Source organism: Ochlerotatus camptorhynchus, unplaced genomic scaffold, assembly GCF_037179485.1.
Source record: "Ochlerotatus camptorhynchus isolate MF236.1 unplaced genomic scaffold, CSIRO-AGI_Acam_v1.1 ptg000004l, whole genome shotgun sequence".
NCBI classification, from domain to species: Eukaryota; Metazoa; Arthropoda; class Insecta; order Diptera; family Culicidae; genus Ochlerotatus; species Ochlerotatus camptorhynchus.
Genome location: NW_027040496.1, coordinates 75025 through 96158, shown reverse-complemented (window position 1 = coordinate 96158; position 21134 = coordinate 75025). Strand labels below are relative to the sequence as shown.

The following is a 21134-nucleotide window of genomic DNA, read 5'->3' as shown; positions in this document are numbered from 1 at the left end:
GCTTTCCAAACGTCACTCCAAACTCGCGAATCGCGAGACAGCCAGGGGATAAAAACATTGAAATTTTTTGTAATCTCTAATAAAAATGTTATGGTTAATGGGGTTGATTGATTGATTTATCTTTATTAAGGAGGCTGGTTCGCCTCCAACGTGTTCGGGGTATCATCCAAACTATTTTTGGAATAGTTCAATCATTTGGGTTATCGTTCGTGTATGGTATTTTTTATAAGGGATGGCCTTAGTGTACAAAAAAATCTAAAAGAGATCTTAAAGATCTCATATGGAAATTGATTGAAAAATCATGCAATAAAAATATAATTAAGATTAAAAAAGGATCGAAACAACTAGAAAATTTTGGACAAAGTCATTTCTGTAACAGCTTATATAACAAATATTTATATATTTAATTATGACTCCAAAACATTGACAGCCATATACAGTCAAGATTCCTATAGTGCGAATTCGTTCTTGCCGGATTCCTATAGTACTGATGCCACTGGATTCCTATAGTACGGTCGATCCGGCATTAACGAATACACGTAGCATATGACTTCCTGATGTCTTTTGAGAAGTTGTTAAGAAGAAAGTTGGCCACCTTTTGGGACGATTCAGTTTCCGGTAATACACAAGTCTGATCCTGTGGAAGATCCGGAATATCCGTAAAAGTGGCCAATTCATGAAACTCATAAACGTCTTATCAGAATGAATTTGGAGCTGTGACCGGAATATGGGCCCTAGGGACCACGGGATAGTTCACCGGAAGATCCGGAACATCCGTAAATGTGGTGAATTCACGAAACTGATCCTAGAGCTCCGCGGATTTTTTGAAACCACTCATAGACGTCTTATCAGAATTAATTCAGAGTTGTGACTGGAATATGGACTCTGGGGACCACGGGATTGTTCACCAGAAGATCCGGAATATCCATAAAAGTGGTCAATTCATGAAAATACTCCTAGAGCTCCCCGTTTTTTTTTTTAAACCACTCTTAAACGTCTTATCAGAATGTATTCGGAGTTGTGACTGGAATATGGGCCCTGGGGACCACGGGATGGTTCATCGGAAGATCCGGAACATCCGTAAAAGTGGTCAATTCATGAAAATACTCCTAGAGCTCCGCGGATTTTTTGAAACCACTCATAGACGTCTTATCAGAATAAGTTCGGAGTTATGACCGAAAAATTGACCCTGGGGACCACGGAATGATCCATTATAATATCCGGAACATCCGTAAAAGTGGTCAATTCATGACACTGATCCTAGAGCTCCACGAATTTTTTGAAACCAGTCATAGACGTCTTATCACAATAAAATCGGAGTTGTGTTCGGAAAATGTACTCTGGGGACCATGGAATGGTTCACCGGAAGATCCGGAACATCCTGAAAAGTGGTTAATTCATGAAACTGATCCTAGAGCTCCGTGTTTTTTTTTTTGAAACCGCTAATAGACGTCTTATCACAATTAATTCGGAGTTTTGACTGGAATATGGACTCTGGCGACTACAAGATGGTCCACGGGAAGATCCGAAACATCCGTAGAAATGGTAAAGTCATGAAACTGATCCTAGAACTCCGTGAACTTTCCGAAAACACTCATTTACGTCTTATCAGAATGAATTCAGAGTTGTGACCTGAATATTGATTGTGGGGACCACAGAATGGTTCAAAAGAAGATCCGGAACATCCGTAAAAGTGGTCAATTCATGCAACTGATCCTAGAGCTCCATGTTTTTGTTTTAACCTTTCATAAACGTCTTATTACAATTAATTCGGAGTTTTGACTAGAATTTAGACGGAAAATGGACCTTTGGGACCACGAGATGGTTCACATCCATAAAAGCCGTATTTATGAAGACAAAAATGGTCCTTAAAATTGGTGAATTGAAAATTCAACCTTTTTTATTATTTGAGATAGACTAATGCAGTTTTTTAAAAGGTCGTAGAATAATCAATTTGAACCAACTTTGCTCATGGCATCAAATTTTTATCTCTTATGGTTCATGACTTATGGTTATTTTAAGCAAGTAGGTTGGAGTGGCCCCTAGAAAATCTTTCTTTAAATATTTTTATTGGTGATTAACGTATAAACAATATTTAAAGAAATTTCTAGGGGCCACCCTTACCTCTCGTAAAAACATTATTCTAAATACTTTTAGAACTTTTTATGACGCATATTTTTGCAGAAGTCACTAATATGAATCTCCTTTATTTAAAAGTTATGGCTAGTTTTTGATAAAACAAATAATTTTTTTTTAAATAAAATAAAATACTTTAAACAAAAAACGCTCTCACAGTTTTTCCACAAATACTGAAAAAACACAATCTTTTAAATGACATCGAAAGTTTGAAAATCAGTTTGCTCCATTTAGAGACATCATTTTAATAGAGCCATTTTTTCGAAGAAAATCTCCATTAAGTTTCTAATAATAAAAAAAAGATAGCAGCCTGGTTGCTTCAGCAAAAATATGCGTAATCATAAGTTCTAAATGTAACCAAAACAAGGTTTTTACGAGAAATGAACTAATGAAAAGATATTCGAAGAAATCTGTTTTTTATGGGCCATTCTAACCTGCTTGTTTAAAAAATCATAACTCATGAACCTTAAGAGATAAACATTTGGTGTCTCGAGCAAAATTGCTTCGAATTGATTGCTCTACAACTTTTAGAAAATTGCATTGGTCTATCTCAAATAATTAAAAAAAGTATGTATTTTCAAATCTCCAATTTTGTGGACCACCCTAATTTCACAAACATAAAAAGATCGGCCAAACAATATGAAGAAACTTACCCGAAAACACTATATACCTAAAGCTGACGGTTTGGGCGCAAACATTTTTGTCTTCCTAAATACGGCTTTGGGACCATTGTGCAGTGGATGGTCCTCCGAAAGATCCGAAACATCCGTAAAAGGCTCAATCGATGGAACTGATCCAAGAACTCCGTTTTTTTCGTAAACTCTCATAGACGTCTTATAATTATGAATTCGGAGTTATGATTGGAAAACATACCCTGGAGACCATGAACGCTCCTCTGGAAAATAATAGACAACTCATCAGAATGAACTCGGAGTTGTGACTGAAAAATGGACCCCAGGGTCCATTGGATGGTCCTTCGGAATATCCGGAACATCCATTAAAGTGGATAGGTCATGAAAACTGATCTAAGCATTCTATGGTTTTTTAGAACTGCTCATAGACACATTTCTCTGTGGTATTTAAGTAATTAATAACTTCTAGACACTTTTAACGGAATTTTTGATGATCTTCCGGATGTTTTAATGGACCATCCCATATACTGGGGACATAAACTTTCTGGTCAAAACTCCGATTTTATTGTGATAAGATGTCTATGAGTGCTTTCTAAAAAATCGTGGAGATCAAGGATCAATTTCATGAATTGAGCACTTTTAGGGATGTTCCGGATCTTCCGGTGGACCATTCTGTAGTCTCCATATTCTTATTTCTGAACACAACTCCGAATACATTCCGACAAGACGTTTATGAGTGATTCCGAAAACTCCGTAGAGCTCTAGGATCAGTTTAATGAATTTACCACTTTCACGGATGTTCCGGATATTCCGGTGGACCATCATGTAGTCCCCAGAGTCCAAATTAAGGTCACAACTCCGAACACATTCTGATAAGACGTCTATAAGTGGTTTGAAAAATCCACGGAGCTCTAGGATCAGTTTCATGAATTGACCACTTTTCTGATGTTCCGGATCTTCCGGTGAACCATCTCGTGGTCCGCAGGGTCCCAGTCACAACTCCAAATTCATTCTGATAAGACGTTTATGAGTGGTTTTAAAAAAACCGCGGAGCTCTAGGATCAGTTTCATGAATTGACCACTTTTACGGTTCGCATCGGAACAAACCTATTATTGATTTATGCACGGTGAAATCATTGATATTATTGATATTTTCTGATCGATAGAACGGAAATGGGCGATTACGACGAAGTAGCGCTTTACCCTATATACATTATGTTTATTTGTATGGAAAGAACAGCATGTAATTTCAAGCAAAACCGGACAAAATCTCTCTTTAAATTACCCACGTTAAACCGCAATTATCATCTCGCCAACACCAACCATCACGTAAAACCTCCGAGTGCAACCCCGATGTTCGAGCCAGGGGCCTGGCTGGCGGCCATGTTTTTAATGCTTTCATCTGCTCTTGTCTTTCTGCTCACAACACGATTTTGCGTCCCTTTCCTTCATGTATACGTTAGGCGGGCCGTATTTAAATAAGGCCCGTGATCTTGCCTACTGTCAAACGTATAGGATTGATATGGGGTTGCCAGTCTCCTGGTTCGAGCACAGGCGCAAGCACGAAACATCAAGCCTGAGTTCATTTACGCTGCGCTCACCCCAGATGTTGTTCATTTCTCTCAAGTTCGATGTTCGTGTGTAAACATGAGCCTGAGAGAGAACACGCGCTCTGAATGAACTTGCACTTCTGAAATTTGAACTTACGCTCAGCGCCGTGCATGTTTACGTGAAGACTGGGTACTAATCGTTGTTGCTTTTTGGCGCTATTTTTGATATTGCTGTTGTATTTGCTTCAGTGGATGGAGAACTAACTTGAAATGCATAAAAGTGGGAAGGTGGGAAGGATGATTTACGCAAGTTTATTCTCCCACGGAGACTGATAATGATTTTCCGATCACTGCTATTGGCACTGATTTATAATTCTTTACTGTTATGTCTCTCCATGGTTCAAAACTATTTACATTTTGTGAACTTGTTTTACCCGGTACAGCGTGTTTACACCATTGCACATTGGCTGAAACTTTGCAGGGAATCATTGTTGTAGTCAGCCTAACGGAACAACCCAACAAACAATTGCCTATTGATGAAACGACTTCTTGACGATTTTATTCCACTTCATGCTTAATAATACTTGCACTATTTTTAATAATAACTTCTGTTCAGGCTTTGTTCACACAAATCTGGAGAATTAATTCAACCACAACATCGAAATATTTGGTGTTGATAAGGTATGTCGAGAAGCTTTTATTCGACTTACAAGAGTTTATACAACACAACAGAGCTTATTCGATAAAATTTTTGATTATTCAGCGTTTATTAGACATCATATTACTTCCTTAAACAGCGATGGTATAAACACAAACGAAGTGACAGACGGAGCGGCTCGAAAACTTTGGTGACTAACCTGCTATTTAAATTTTTCAGTGTATTACATGGCAACACCACTACTACTGGATTGTACCACATGGCAACACTACTACTGGATTGTACTAGCATTTTCACCAAATGTGTCAGAATGTTTTGGTTTTATCTCTTTCACTCTACTCAAAACTGAAATGCATAAAAAAATGACAAAATGATACACTCTTTGCACACTATCAAAGAATCATTGTACACAAAATCCACTTTGTTCAAATCAAAACAAAAAAACTAACCCATCTGGTGGATGATGGCACAAGCTTCCAAGAAAATTCTATTACAGTGAACCACATTATTTTAATGGATTTCTTCGCCAGTAAGTCGTCTGTCACTTCGTTTGTGGTATAAAGGTGTTTTATATAGACGCTTGGATTCTCATATGAAATAATGTTTAATTAGACATAATTATACACAGAGAAGGGTTTGTGTTCTCGTTAGTGATTGTTGTGTCATTTCATTATTTCTGTCGAAGCATGCACCCAAACCACACCACACAGATCTAGAAAACACACACACAGGTCGTTACACACATATGGGATTCGAACCATGACCTTCCGATCACCAGCCGCTTGCCTTGCCATCTGAGCTATCCTATAATACATCATATGGGCAGCTAAATAAGCAATACAAGATTGAATCTGAAAACCTATCAGCACTTCCAGCCGTAACTCTAGCTAATTCAAGGAGATGTGAGAATGATTAATTCATTCATAGCTGTTTAACATTAGACCAACGTTACCTCTCCATCTCTCTAATTTCGATGGAAAGGATGCTATTCTTTTCGATAGATCTATGAATTGGTTGTCGTGAGTGATACGATTTATGATTACGATTTAAATTAATTAGGCGTAGAAAACAAATAAAAAAAAGGGTTGAGGTTGGGATTGAACTCGCGACCTTCTACTTGGAAAGCGGAAACGGTAACCACTATGCTACCAATTTCGTTTTGTTGTTAGCCGGAAGTTATGAATCTAATACGTCGTTTATAAAGCATTTACAAAGCATTCAACTAAAACATGAACGCAGAGTGGTATCAGAGCTATTTTGCTGACTGTATTCACCTATATACAGCAATATTATAAAGCAATGCAATGAAATCTAATAATGGAGCTAGAAAACATTTATAAGACGACTAATAAAGCATTTTATTAAAGCAATTGAAAACTGTCGAATTAAAGCGACAATGTATGTGCAAATTACACTTATTCAGTTTGTTATTAGATCAAACTTCTGGTTCTGAATCAGGAAGACAGTCAACGTTTATAAAACTTTTAATAAGTAAATTAATCATATCAAAGCAAACGGCGGAATAAAGGCGCATATATCGATCTCAATGAGCTTTTTTCAGCACATAATCCGACATCCTGTTTTATTCAGCATTGTACACTGTTATACCGCATTTATTGAATGTGTATGCTTATTTGTGACTGTGAATTGTTTGTTGGGAACTGTAGTGAAAGATGGTGAAGCACTCAGAGAACCTGCGATGTCCACATCCTTCAGGGTCGTCCCAAATTTGTGGTGACTATCTCCGTCGCAAATGAAACAGCCATTTTGGATCGAAGCGAACAAACTGGTGTACTTGGGTATCTCCAGAGACAGCGTGCTCAGATGGCTTTCCTGGCAACAGCATTACGCAGGTGATCATTGTAGTCAAACTCAGTTATGTAAGGTTCGAAGGATGTCGTTGCCGTTGGTAATGCTTCTCATTCCGATGTCCGCGTCCACTTTCTATGTCTTTTAAATAAGTTGTGACGACTGTCCCCACAGCTAATGGAATTGCCACTGATCACGTCCACTTTTTCACTTGTTTGTTCACTTTAAATGATCTATATTTCTTGAATTTGTGTGTTTTACATGTATTACTTTTCAAGTGACACATATGCGTCTTTTCAATTTTAGTTCCTTTGAAATTTAAATTATTATTAATTACAGTTCCTAGTCCTATCAGGCCTGTTTTAAGAATGACCACCTTCGTGGGATTGGTTTGTTTTAAATTGAAACAGAAAACTACTTATGACTACTATTTACAACTACAACTAACCTACAACTACTATATACACCTAATCTACTATATACAAATTGCTTGTCAAAGCATATTCTGATAAAATACATTTTTGTGCAAACTTAGTGTTGATTTCGTTAATTCTGGAATCTATTTTGGAAATGCCTGCCTCTTCGTGTAAATTTGTTATTCTAGTTTCGAAAGGACGATCAAGAACCATCCTCAGCACTCTATTCTGAGCGACCTGGATTTTGTTACTGTGAGTCTTTGCACTTGATTCCCACACCGGAGCTGCGTAGAGGATGGCAGGTGCTATGATTTGTTTGTAGACAGCCAGTTTGTTCACCCTTGAGAGGCGGGATCTGCGCCAATCAGCGGATACCTATAGGCACCTAACCAAGGCGGAACACTTGATTACGGTTTTCTCCACATGCGAGCGGAATAGGAGCTTTTCGTCAAACAACATCCCGAGATAGGTTACTTCGGCAGACCACTCAACCCTTGTGCCATCCATGGTTACAGTACAAGATGGAGCCGGTTTCAGTTTTGGCGATTGCCGATGGAGGAACATGATCGCTTGTGTTTTGGAAACAGGAAAAACACGCAACCGTCTCCGAGGGGAGGAATGTCGGAAGTGTAGATGCTGTAAAGCAACGGGCCCAACAGACTGCCTTGCGGGACTCCTGCTGGGATGGAAAACGTGTCTGAAAGACAACCATTCAACGATACCTTAAACGACCTTTGCTGAAGGAAGTTACGGGTGATTTTAACCAGATGTAATCGGAAGTTGAAGTTACAAAGCTTGTACACAAGTCCTTCATGCCAAACATTGTCAAACGCCATGGCTGTGGACTTGGATACAGCTTTGTTACTTCGGATGTTATTCATCACCCGTACTAGCTGATGATTGGTGGAGTGCCCCTTTCTGAATCCAAACTGTTCCGGAAGGAGAATGTTGTTTTCCTCGACAAACTTGAGCAAACGATTGAGAATGAGTTTCTCGAACAATTTGCTCAGCACTGAAAGGAGACTGATTGGTCTGTAGTTTGAGTATGATTTTTGTTACTTTCCAGATGCTTGGAAAGTAGTGCAGTTCCAAACATCTGTTGAAGATAGCGGTTAGGAGAGACTGCACTTTCATGCTGAGTCTCTTCAAGATCAAGTTGAATATATCGTCAAACCCGGGAGCCTTCATGTTCTTGGTGCGTTTTAGCGCTGAGCAAATTTGTTTTACTGTAATCAAGGCAAGGCAGCTAGGTTTTGAACGCATTGCGCAACCTGATCATCGAGCGGACTTTGGATAGTCGAGCCAAGCAAATGCGATGAAGCGACATGCTTGCATATCGCATTTGCTTTCTCCTGTGGGTTGATTAAAAGACGATCGTCATCATTTTCGACTCTGAGAGGTGGTACGGGTTTGGGATGAGTTTGGCTACCTTCCAGAATGGTCTGGAGCGGTCGTCCAGATTCTGGACAACACGCCCGAAACTTTCATTTCGGAGTTAGTTCGTCTACGAACATTTCTCAACCGAATCAGTAATTGGGTGTGGGAATCAATAGCAACAAACTTACCCCTCACAGGAACTTGTCGAACGTATGCTTCGTCAGCCATGGATATGGCCTGTTGGAGTCCTTCCAACGCCCGGTCGATGTGGTGTCGAGCGGTGGATTTTCATTGATGTTGCTGTTCACCATTCGTCCGTACCGCACCCAGTTGACATAGTCTAGCAGGAACCACGTTGACACCGACTTCAGTCACCACCGGTTGGTGGTCGGAGCTGAGATCGTTGTGCGCCTCCGGCTTGGATAGTACGATGTTTGACAGGAAAAAGTTCAGGGTGGACGGATTTCCCGCCGGAGAGATAAAAGTTGGTTCGTCTGGAAATTGCACAGTGTACAGTCCATTCTGTGCGTGGTCCAACAATAGACATCCGTTCCAGTTCCTCTGATAGTTCCACCAAGCTACATGGTGGGCGTTCAGGTCGCCCCCAACGATGGAAGCTAGTACGGGTGATGGCGGTTAGGTCCTTCTTGAATTGGATTCCTAGTCCGTTGCTTGCGGTACACTTGCGTGGGCAGTAAACAGCAATAAACCGGACGTTTCCAGTTGGTGATTCCACCTTCACACTAATGGCCTCGATGATAGAAGTGCGGATGTGGGGCAGAGTGCAAAACTTGATTCCCTTTCTGACGACGACCGCTACACCCCCCCTCCCCCACTTGGAGCTGGTGCGATCAAGCCGGATAATGTTGTGGTCAGGCAACCAGAAGCTGCCGAAATTTAGATGGGTCTTGGTTAGTAGGCCCACGTCGATGCTGTGCTTGCGGAGGAAGTCGGCAAGCTCAATCTGTTTTGCTTTTACAGAGCAAGCGTTCCAGGTAGCGATGGTTAGCGGTTTAGACACCATACTGGACGATGAACTTACCGAGAACTTGGATCTGTTCGGGCTTATTGCGGCACTTACGTAGAGCACCGTTCATGTTGATGAAAATCTCCATCAATTCATCGGCTGAGAACAGATCGGGATTATTTGGTTGAGCTGTTGGTTGTCTCCAGAATCCATGGGGGATGGAGAGCTTTGTTCGGCCGAAGATCTAGACGTTTCGCACCCTTGGATTCGCTTGTCCATAAGGAGGCGGAAAGTCCTCCGCCCTGAAAGCCGGAGCCTTATCCTTCCTTCGTCCTGATTAATTGTTGGTGGACGCCTATCTTCGGAAGCGCTTGAAATTCTCGCGTTTAGGGCACTGCTTGTCAGATCCTTGGTGAGCACCACCACAGTTGGCACATTTGGACGCCACAGCTTCATCCGCAGCACATGCGGAGGTGGCATGGTCTTGAGCGCATTTTCCGCAGTGTGGCTTAATGTTGCAGTTGCGGGTGCCGTGTCCGAAGTTCAGACACCGCTGGAAAAGGCTATCCGGATACGCCTTCATATTCTCGTCTCTTCTTTTCATTCGATACACGGCACTTGGGGCCAGCTTGTACCGGTCCCTGATTTCTGATTCGATAAACTGCAGGTTGAAGTTTGGTAGGCCCCTGATGACGACCTTGAACGGCTTCTCACCGGGAATGTCGTGGCTAAAGAATTCCACCTTGGAAGTCCTCAGGTGGGTGACGACCACGTTATACTCCGTTTTGGTACGGAGCACCACTTTACTGCCGACTCTGCCCAACTTGTATTCGGCTTTAACACCCAGCGGCGCTAGATCCGCGATGAGAACATTAAGATGGGCATTTTTCACTACCAATGGAGGTAGCTTCACTTTTGCCGTGCTCGTTTCGGCAGTATTCTCGGTTTTGGCAGCGTCACCGAAATCTCCAACATCACTGTTGTTCGTCGCAGTGACATCGAACTGGCCTCGATTCTTCTTCCTCTTCTTGCTGCGTTTTTCCAACACATCTGGCTGGATATTCCCATCCATGGGGAGAACAGCAAACCTGTTGGATGTAGGTACACCCGGGCTTCCTTCACCGGGGTTCTTGTCTTTCATCGGGCTTCGCGAGCGATGCTTCCCCATTCCAGGGCACGCACACACAAAAACCGCGAAAGAGAGAGCGCGAACACTATCGCCACGAATTTTTCACACAACTCGAGAGAGCGAGCCATACAGCAGCGCTGCTTTATATCTTTTCAGGTTAAAGCAGAACTATGTGCAACCAAGTGGTACTCGATTATGAGGTTTGGGTTTGGGAAGAACGTTTAACAGTTATAATATAAAATTATCACTTTTTTTTTGTACATTGGACAATGCTTGACATTACCACTTTTTCAATAGCTTCTCATCAATCTGAAGCATGCGTAGAAATATTTCTGATCGATTGGTGATCAAATTATTGAAATTGGTCGAGGAGCAGCTGAGTTATTTATGTTCAAAATCTTTCATAATTTTGTTTTATCTTCCATTTTTGGTTTTCACATAGTGTACCCCCACTATAGAAATGAAAAACGTAGTCCTACGTAAAAAAAACTATCGCCACTTGGATAACCAATTTCAAAATCGCCTACAACTACGCAGAACCGCACTGGCAATTATTTGCAATTCATTTCACAAATCCATTTCAACCCCTCTTTACCCCCGAGAGAAATAATTCCTGTTGGGTAATAAAATAGCCATTCACGCTTAAACGGATTTTTGGGGCCACGTACTTAGTACAGGGAGTGGTTTTAATTTGCGTTCGATCGGAACAGTCGGTGGCTTAATTGGGAAATTGGCGCTGTTTCGGTATTAAAAAAAAAAAAAAAAAAAAAAAAAAACCCCATAAAAGCGTTCCTACCGTTCCAACCTACCGCAGCAAGCACTGAAGAAGCGAGCGTGCAAGAAACTAAATTTTGTGAATATACAACATCGTAAAACTTGCATTCGAGTGGCGATTTTATGTAGCAGAAGATATAAAACCTTGTTTTGTGCTAGGGGACTGGGGTAGAGAGGAGTTTTCTGTTAATAGTCGTGTCATTAAAAGCGATGCATTTAATGTCGAAATTAATCCAAACGATCATTTTTGTGTAAGTAGGTAGATGAGGGTGCACCAACCTGTGTGTACTAAAGAGGATTTTATCGATCGACCCTACCACATCGATGACAATGACCCAGCCAGCCGATGATGGTCAAGTATATTTCTAGATAGAGTTAGAATTAGGGCGTAACAGCTTTTGTAAGCAATGACTTCTCTCTATAATTTCTACAAAATCAAGGCTCGCCCACGCAAATTAACTTCACCATCGGGTAGATCAAGACTTCCCCTACCCGATGGTTGCATTGGATTGCGTGGGCGTGCCTTGAACTCCTAGAAAGCTTTGAAAGAAGTCATTGTTTACAAAAGCTGTTACACCCTAAATGCAGCTCTATCTAGATTTTACAATAGCAGCCAATTCACCTGTTTTCGATTATGAAATTCAATTCAAACTCGTTTGTTGCTTACGATTGTCCGTTTATGACACAACTACTAAAAAGGATTACATTTTCGCCTCGTTGCGTTCATTGTCATTGTTCGGTTGTTAACGCGAGAACCGCAGTAATTCCTGCTAACATGACCATAATAATAGATTTACATCGGTGTGGTTGTTTTTGACAAGAGCCCGTAGCCTGATTGTATTTTGTTCGATAGTGGAGTATGCGGTTAACCAAAACGTTGTTGTTCCGTTCAAGAGACATTTTCCGTGGCTTTCAAATTGCAGGCTCGGTTTAACCGACATATGGTGGTTTAATTAAACGATTCGAATCGCTCGGATCTCGCAGAACAAATGGTGAATCAAGCGCTAATGGTAGCCAAAAATGGAATTCGTGTACGAATGACAAGCGTAAAGTTTCTGTTTGCATTCAGCATACAGCTTGCCAGTGTTTGCCCTGGAGCAGTCGACACATTCGGATCCATTTAATTTGAATCTTTTTTTTTCTCCCTTCACGATAAGAATAAAATACCCATTAATGGGTAAAATGTCACCCATCTCTATTAATAAAAAAATAAATGCTGTAGCTCAAGAACGGATTTTCGTATAAGATTTTTTTGACGTATGATTTCGTCTTTCTTTTCTATACTCTGGGCGTCACATTACGAAATCAAAAAGGAGACATGTAACGAAAAAGGGGTCAGTTTTTAAACGCATATTTCTCAAAACCATTAAAGGGAAATATGTCATGCAATTTGTCATACGACGGAGAATTTATCCAAACATTTTTTGGAGTATAGTAAAGCTTGTAAAAATAGTTAAACAGTTAAGAGGATATTCTCACGCACAGCTCGTGCTCAAATTTGCCTTCCACAGCGTTTTCTGGCAGACGGTCTATCTAATCGGAGCTTGGTGAAAACTGATTACGCAAGAATAGTGGAAGAGGAAGAGAGCAGCCAAAATGTTCATCCTCAAATGGGCTTGCCAAATCGCTTCTACCATCAGTTGTTGCCATCAGTGATGCCATATATACAGATTCATCAGTAATCCTACAGATTTTTCTCAATATTTTGATTCTGATATCTGTACATACAGATTACAGAATTTTTTTTAATATACAGATTTTTAAGATATTTCAAGTAAGCGGAAAATATTTTTTTTAATTATGAATTACATAGTTGAAGATGCTAATTTCAAAAAACAGACAAGAGTGGTAGTTTTTATACGATAGATGAAGAGATGAAAGTATAGAGTTAATAGTTCCGTTAGAGTACGGCAGTGTGAAATTGTATATATAGAGAGTAGAAAGCGAGCAAGGACAACTTTTATTAATGAAGGTACAAATTGGTTTGATCATATATTAATTCTATAGAAAGCAAACATAAATAATTGCTCGTGATTCTAAACTTTGCACAAACTATTTCTGTACTTTGAATGAACCTAAATAATATTTACGAAGATTCGCACTAAGATCTTAAAAAATAAATTACATAGATTATTTGACAGATTTTTGTCAGCCAACTACAGATTAAAAAGATTTTGTGCAGTGAAAATACAGATTGAAATTAAAAAAAAATGTGGCGTCACTGGCTGCCAGATAGCCGAGCTGGTTGAAGCTAGCAATAACGTCAGAGGATCAGCGGAAATGGATCTTCACACTACACCGTTTAGTGTCCAGGCCGGATGGGATTTGCGTCGGTAAGAAAGAGGCAGCTATAGCTAGTTTACTATCTCATACCATCACTAATACCGTCCGGCCCGGTGTAGTGTGTAATGTAGTGTAGCGTAGTGTGGTACAGGCTGACTAAAAGAAAATTATTACACAAAAAGGCCTGCAATTCGTGATTCAATAAGTTTAAAAAGTCCATTAATGGTTGCCTTGAAGTGCTTTTATTAGAACTTCAAAGTTACAGCATAAGATGGTTACATTTCTCTAGTTCGAACGAAATCTCGCACCTTCCTCTTGATGGAGCTCATCAGCGCCCGTACAGTGGAAACGGACATGGAATTAGCGCATTTCTTCCATTTTTCCCGCATTTGCTAGATGCCCTAGACTGCCCCACCACTTCGTCGAAGTCGCTGCTTTGAAATTGCCTAGTATTTTTCGATTCGTAGAAATTCTGGGCAATTCGGAGGGTTCATTAGCTTGGGGACAAAATCGATCTTGTTGGCAGCATACCACTCCAGAACCACCTTGCCTCTATGCTTACGGATGAACGGCAATGCACGCTTTTTCAGGCATTCTTCGATGTAAACTTGGGATGCCATCGTCGAGGATGTGACAAATGGTTCCGTTTTCAGGCCACAACTGCAAATCGCTTGTCAAATCATGGTCTTCTTCGCGAACTTTTCGGCAAACACGAACTTGAATCTTTTGTAAAAATGTATGATGTATGTATGAATGTAAAACTTTTGACCGGAAAGCTGCTTAAAATCGAGTTTGACGTATGTTTCGTCATCGATCAAAGTGCAGCCCTTGTGGTTCATCAAAACACGTTCGTACACTTTTGGCTACGGAATTCTGCTTCATGTGCCGGTTTGGATGTTTACTGGCTTTGTACGACTTGTATTCTTCCCTGGCAAGGATGTTCCGCACCGTTTGAAAGTTGGCGTTGTACTTTCTGGCCACATCTTGGATCGAAAGACCGGGGTTGGCTTTAGCACACCTCAACACCTTACTGCGCAGCTGACAATCCTTATTTCTAGTTTTTTCGTAGGTCCGCTGATTCTTTTCTACACTCAGGGTTTCGTTGCAGGTTTTGAGCACTCGACAAACTGTTGTTTTCGGCATCTTCAGCACTTTAGCCAGCTTGGAACCGGACCACTCCGGATTTTCTAGGTGCACAATATTTCTTCTTCTTTCGAGTTCCATTTGACGTTATTTCTGAACGCGATCGACTACTGTGATCAAACTTGCACCAGTTGTTCTCTATAGAAGTGTAAACAAACCACTGTCAAAGATTTTCGATTCCCAACACTACAGGCGTGCTAGCGGCGCGCGAGAGGCGTACAAATTAACTTTAAGTCAGCCTTTCGCGTAGTGTAGTGGGAAAAGCTCTTCGTCGTTCTCAAATTCTTTTGCCAAATCGCATCCACCATCAGTCCCCGCCCGACAGTGGAGCAAATCCCGGTGATAATACTTAACGGAGGGAGAGGAAGAGTAACGGAAACCTTCATCCATACTCCACGTCTGTTAAATCGCTTCCACTTGTTCAGTCAGACAATCTAGCTGGTTGAAGCTATGAGGCATTACTCAAGGAGACCAGCGAATCAAAAAATAGGGAAAAAGCCAGGAACTCGAATTCACCAGGAAAACCTGTGAATTTCGATGACACAAATGGAGAAAAATGTTCTTTGTCCTTTGGATTTTGGACCTTGAAAAAATGTCAGGAATTTAGACCTGGACTAGATTTGCTGGATACAGGCACTGAAGAATTATTACGAGAATTTTAGAAAAAATAAATTCCAAATCATCTTTGAGCAGATTTTGAAATGAATTCTAGAGATGAACTTTTTGACTAAGACTTCAAGTCAATTAACCATGTTATCATGTTTCTGTATTAATTTTCCTTTAGATGTCACTGTTTTTCGTAATGGCGACATCTATCAGAATTCACGCATACAATTAGTTCCGATAATTTTTTACAGAGGGCAGTGTGGTCAAAACATGCATGGTACCTTTGTTTATTATTTACATTAACATCCGAAGTCGCACCTTTTTTACATATTCTGCACAAAAAAATACTTTCTAAGCCCCGCCCCTAAAAGGATTTCCCACCTTTTTTTTAATGAATGAGGAGGGTAATAAATAATATTTTGTGCAAAATATTTAAAAAAGGAAGAACTTCGGATGCTAATCTTAATGCAATACTAGAGGTTCCAGACATGTTATGTAGTGTCAGGTACTCTATTTTGTAGTCTGTAAGAGGGAAATCACGAATAGAGTGTCTTCAAAATACATGGCATGTTGAGAGATTGAGCTCGTGAGAGCGAATTTTCTCTCTCAAATTTGATATTTTTGGCTCTCTATGGACTGGTAGTAAAGCGGGTTAAACTGTATGGGAAAAAATCATTTTTATTCAATTGTATCTTGTTTAACAATAACTTTCGGGAAATAAGTTAATTACCAAGTCGATGGAAGAGTTTTTAATGCTGTCGCTCACTGTTTTTGACTTGGATATTCATCGAAAGCGAATTATTCCCGCTTCTCTCAATTTATATATGGATATTTTTGTTATTTCCTACCAGCGGTACAGTGCCATCTCTATGGAAAATGACCTGACGATATGATTCATTATGTGATTCTCGAATGTGAGAAAAATATCAAGGGAATCAAAATTTAAGAATACAGTTTGAAAGGAATTGCGAAGAGCTTCAAGGAAATTCCGTGGATAATTTCAAGGGCATCTCGAAAAGAATTTCTAGATAACTTGAAGGGGAGTTCCAAGTGAATTATCAGAACAATTTATAGTGACCTATTAGAATAATTTTTAGAAGCCAATTAAAAAAATGTGGAGTCAGATCACATTTTTATGATTCCCTTCGGGCTCGAGGTAGACAACCTAATGTTCCAGTTCGGGATGTTTTGGCTAGACGCGATCTGGAGTTTATGAAACTCATATATGTTTACTTTGAGGATATTAACCTTAGATTGTAAGTTTGATTAACCTTGTGTTTAGTTTGTGTTTTGTACGTCTGGGGGGTTTTTTTTTTCAATGTTTGTTTTCAAGATGAATAGAAATAATTTCATGCTTTAGGATTAATTAAATAGTTATATCGTAAACCACATTTAAAACCTCCTTCTTCCCTTTTCCCATCCAAAAAATTGTAAATCTCCACTAACCTCGAGACAACCGCGAGTACTCGGTCCAGTTCCTTTAACTTTGAATATAAGACAGTAACAATGTATAACGCAAAGGATAACTCGGCTCTGTAAAGTTTATTCGATTGAGCCTGTACAAATAAAGTAATTACAAAAAAAAAAAAATTAAAAAAATGGAACAGTGAAATCTTCGAAAATGTTTACAATCCAATTCTCATTCATTGGATAAATTTCATGATTGCTATGGAGAGCTCTGCAAAGAATTTCTGGATTTAACTAAAAGTAGTTTCTTTTGGAAGCTTATCCCTGACGCTTGCCCGTCGCACCTCAGACTAAAAAACACAGACTGGACTAGAGCTGGTAAACATCACGACAGTCGTGTGGCAATGAGAAAACAGGTCCTCTAAGTATGACGAGACGAAACTACATATCATGAGCCTTATTTCTAATGATCAAGCACTCTAGAGAATCATTCGCATACGGTTTTGACGTCAACATTTCTAACTGATTTAGATGAATTTAGGCAAACAACAGTATAGAATCGGTAGAGTGAAAATACTTTAAAGATTACCACGGTACAAGTAACAATAGAATCAATAAACGAGCTAGTAATTGCGATGTTCACAACACTGTCAGGTTCTGCCAGTACTAAAAAATCGAAGAAGTTTTCCACTCTAGTCGATCCATGGCCACACTTCGCCAGGCTCGTAGTCTGCGAAGGGTCCGCAGGTCGCCTTCTACTTGGTCGATCCACCTTGCCCGCTGCGCGCCTCTTCTTCTTGCTCCCGTTGGGTCAACCATTTTCACTGGGTCGTCGTGCGGCATTCTTACGACGTGCCCAGCCAACCGTAGTCACCCAATTTTTGCAATGTTGACGATGGATGGTTCTCCCAGCAGCTGGTGCAATTCGTGGTTCATTCGCCTCCTCCACGTTCCGTCATCCATCTGCACTCCACGGTAGATGGTACGAGAAATCTTCCGGTCGAAATCACCAAGGGCGCGTTGGTCCTCCACGAGCATAATCCAGGTCTCGTGGCCGTATCGGACCACCGGTCTAATCAGCGTCTTGTAGACAGTCAACTTCGTGCGGCGGCGAATTTTATTCGACTGAAGCGTGCTCCGGAGTCCAAAGTATGCACGATTCCCTGCCATAATGCGTCTTTGAATTTCTCTGCTGGTATCATTTTCGGCGGTCACCAGTGACCGAACTCATCGACCACCTCGATTTCGTCACCGTCAATCTGAACTCGGGGTGGGAGGCTAACATTGTCTTCCCTAGAACCTCTTCCATTCATGTATTTTGTCTTTGATGCGTTGATGGCAAGTCCAATCCGCCTAGCTTCAGCCTTCAGTCTGATGTACGTTTCCGCCATCGTCTCAAAGCTGGATGGATTTCCTGAAGATCATGTCTTTTTGTGTCTTTCCCAGCTCTTCTGATCACACCTTCTAACGCGATGTTGAATAGCAGACACGAAAGTCCATCACCTTGCCGTAAACCCCTTCCAGATTCAAAGGGACTCGAGAGTGTCCCCGATACTCAAACAACGCACATCACTCGATCCATCGTCGCCTTGACCAATCGCGTCAGTTTATCCGGGAATCCACACTCGTGCATAATCTGCCATAGCTGTTCTCGATCGATTGTGTCGTATGCGGATTTGAAATCGATGAACAAATGATGTGTGGGCACGTTGTATTCGCGGCATTTCTGCAGAACCTGCCGAACCGCGTAAATTTGGTCCGTGGTAGCGCGGGCACCTATGAATCCCACCTGGTATTTCCCCACGAACTCTCTTGCAAATGGTGACAGGCGGCGGCATAGAATTTGGGAGAGTACCTTGTAGGTGGCGCTCAGCAGTGTGCTCACGCTATCTACTCCTCCCAAATATTGGCAATTACCCAGTGCAGCGCTCTAGCCAGTGCTTCACCACCGTATTTTAATAGCTCACTTGGTAGTTGATCTACACCGGTTTCTTTGTTGTTCTTTAGCCGACCGATCTCTTCCTCAATTTCTTGAAGGTCAGCGGGCGGTAGCCTGTCGTCTACTGTGCGTGCTCCAAGGTCTGTTGCCGTGCCACCTTTGTTTTCTGCTGCATCACCGTTTAAGGGGCTCGTCATAGTACAGCTTCCACCTCTCAATCACCTCACACTCGTTCGTGAGAAGGTTACCGTCCAAGTTCTTGCACATATCGGCTTGCGGCACGTAGCCTTTGCGCGAACTATTTAGCTTCTCATAGAACTTCCGAGTGTCGTTTACGCGGTACAGATTTCCCATCGCCTCGCGATCTCGGTCTTCCTGCTGACGCTTCTTCCTTCGGAAAACCGAGTTTTGTCTGTATCGCTCCACATTCAATCTCGTGCGGTGATGCAGCATTCTTTTACTCTACTATTTAACAGTTTGCATTCGCCGTCAAACCAGTCATTTCTCCGGTCCGGAAACGCAGTACCTAGTGCCGCTGCAACAGTACTACCTATGGCGGAACGGATGTCCCTGCAGCCATCTTCAAGAGTTGCTGCAAAATACTTCGGTGGGTAGTGCAGTTTCCAGCTGCTGCGCGTAGTCCTGAGCAACTCCAGCGTCCAGTATTTGGTCAAATTTGGGTCGCGGCGTCTGACTTCGACGGGTGTTATGCACCGTCGAGAGTTTTGAGCGCATGCATACTGCAACTAGGTAGTGGTCCGAATCTATGTTCGCACTGCGGTACGTGCGGACGTTGATAATGTTGGAGAAAAATTTCCCGTCGATTAGAACGTGACCGATTTGGTTTTTCTGTGTGTTGGTCAGGTGATCTCCACGTGGCTTCGTGGATATCCTTGCGAAGGGAAAAGGTACTTCGAACTACCATACCCCGAGAGGCTGCAAAGTTCACGCATCGTTGGCCGTTGTCGTTTGATACGGCATGCCGGCTGTTTGGCCCGATTGCCAGTCTATACATTGCCTCCCAGGTAGGACTGAGCGTTCATGTCACCGATGAATATTTTGAAGTACCGTTGCGAACAGCTGTCGTACACTTGCTCCAGCTGCGCATAGAACGCTTCTTTCTCGTTGTCGGGTCTCCCTTCGTATGAGCAGTGCACGTTGGCGCATCTTACCCAGCACTACAAAGCCGGTTCCCAGCTCGTTGGTGGTGCCACAGCTCTGGTAGAAAGTAGCCGTTCGATGCCCGCTTTTCCATACTTTTTGTCCCGTTCAGAAAAGTTCCTGCAGTGCTACGACTTCGAAGTTGCGTGGTTGAGTTTCGACATAGATTAACCTATCTTATCCTAGGAAGCCGAGCGATTTGCAGTTCCATTTTTCGAGTTTCCAATCGTAGTCCTTATTTTGTCGTGTAGGGCTGTACCGCTTGCTCCGATCCGTATTTCTATCTTCAGTATTTGCAACTTTATGTTTTTTTTTTCAGGGCGGCTTGTTGGGCCTGCAAAAACCCCTATCTCTCTGGGGTACCATCGTGCACAACTCTGTTTAGAGTTCCACGCTGGCACTAGAACGGTGATCAGCCGCACCTAAAATGGATACCAGATGTCGTTTTGAGCCGCACCTTCATGGTGAACTCGGATTTGGTGAAGCATTTCCTCTATCACCGTACTATGGTTACCGCGCCAGTGATCGCGTCGCACCTCTTCACTTTGCTTTTGCTGCACTGGCAACATTGCCCAGGCTACCCCACCCAGCTGTGTCTATGTGTCAGCTGGTAGTCTTTTATTATCATATGACTCGGGGAGGTGTGAAGTTGGAAATTTTGAGGACCAGAGCTAGGTATTCCGCTCCTTCCAGGTTGTCAACTCACCCTTTTGTAGCCCCGTGTTTGATTCTGCGGGTCATCAAAAGGTAATTTGATTTACCCATTAATGAGTAGCTGCCACCAAAAAATGATCAACAGTACCAGTTACTCATTAAAAAGCAGCGAATCCAAACACATAAAGCAACCAACGATGAAAACAAAACTTTTGTTACCACTTCCACGATAAACTCTCTCTGTAATATAGCTTGATCGGAGTTGTCGAAAGATAATGATATATTCCTTTTTTTTTATCTAGTTCGTTTATTTGGAAGGCTCAATCGCGTTAGCTTTACGGAGCCGATAATTCATTGTTCACTGTGTGTAACAAAATTCACTTAATTCAATGTATAGTAGGAGTTGGGCCGATTACTCGCGGCTTACTCGAGGTTAGAAGGGTACATTTTCGAAGGATAGGATCAGGGGAGGAGCTTGGGGTAGGGTTTCGTT

General features: G+C 41.6%; 1 protein-coding gene across 1 annotated transcript in view; it reads left to right on the top strand.

The window, feature by feature from the left end:
- The window catches only part of 5-HT2A (5-hydroxytryptamine receptor 2A), a 174170-nt gene that overhangs the window by 96272 nt on the left and 56764 nt on the right, over positions 1-21134 (top strand). The gene's annotated exons all lie outside the window — the stretch shown is intronic.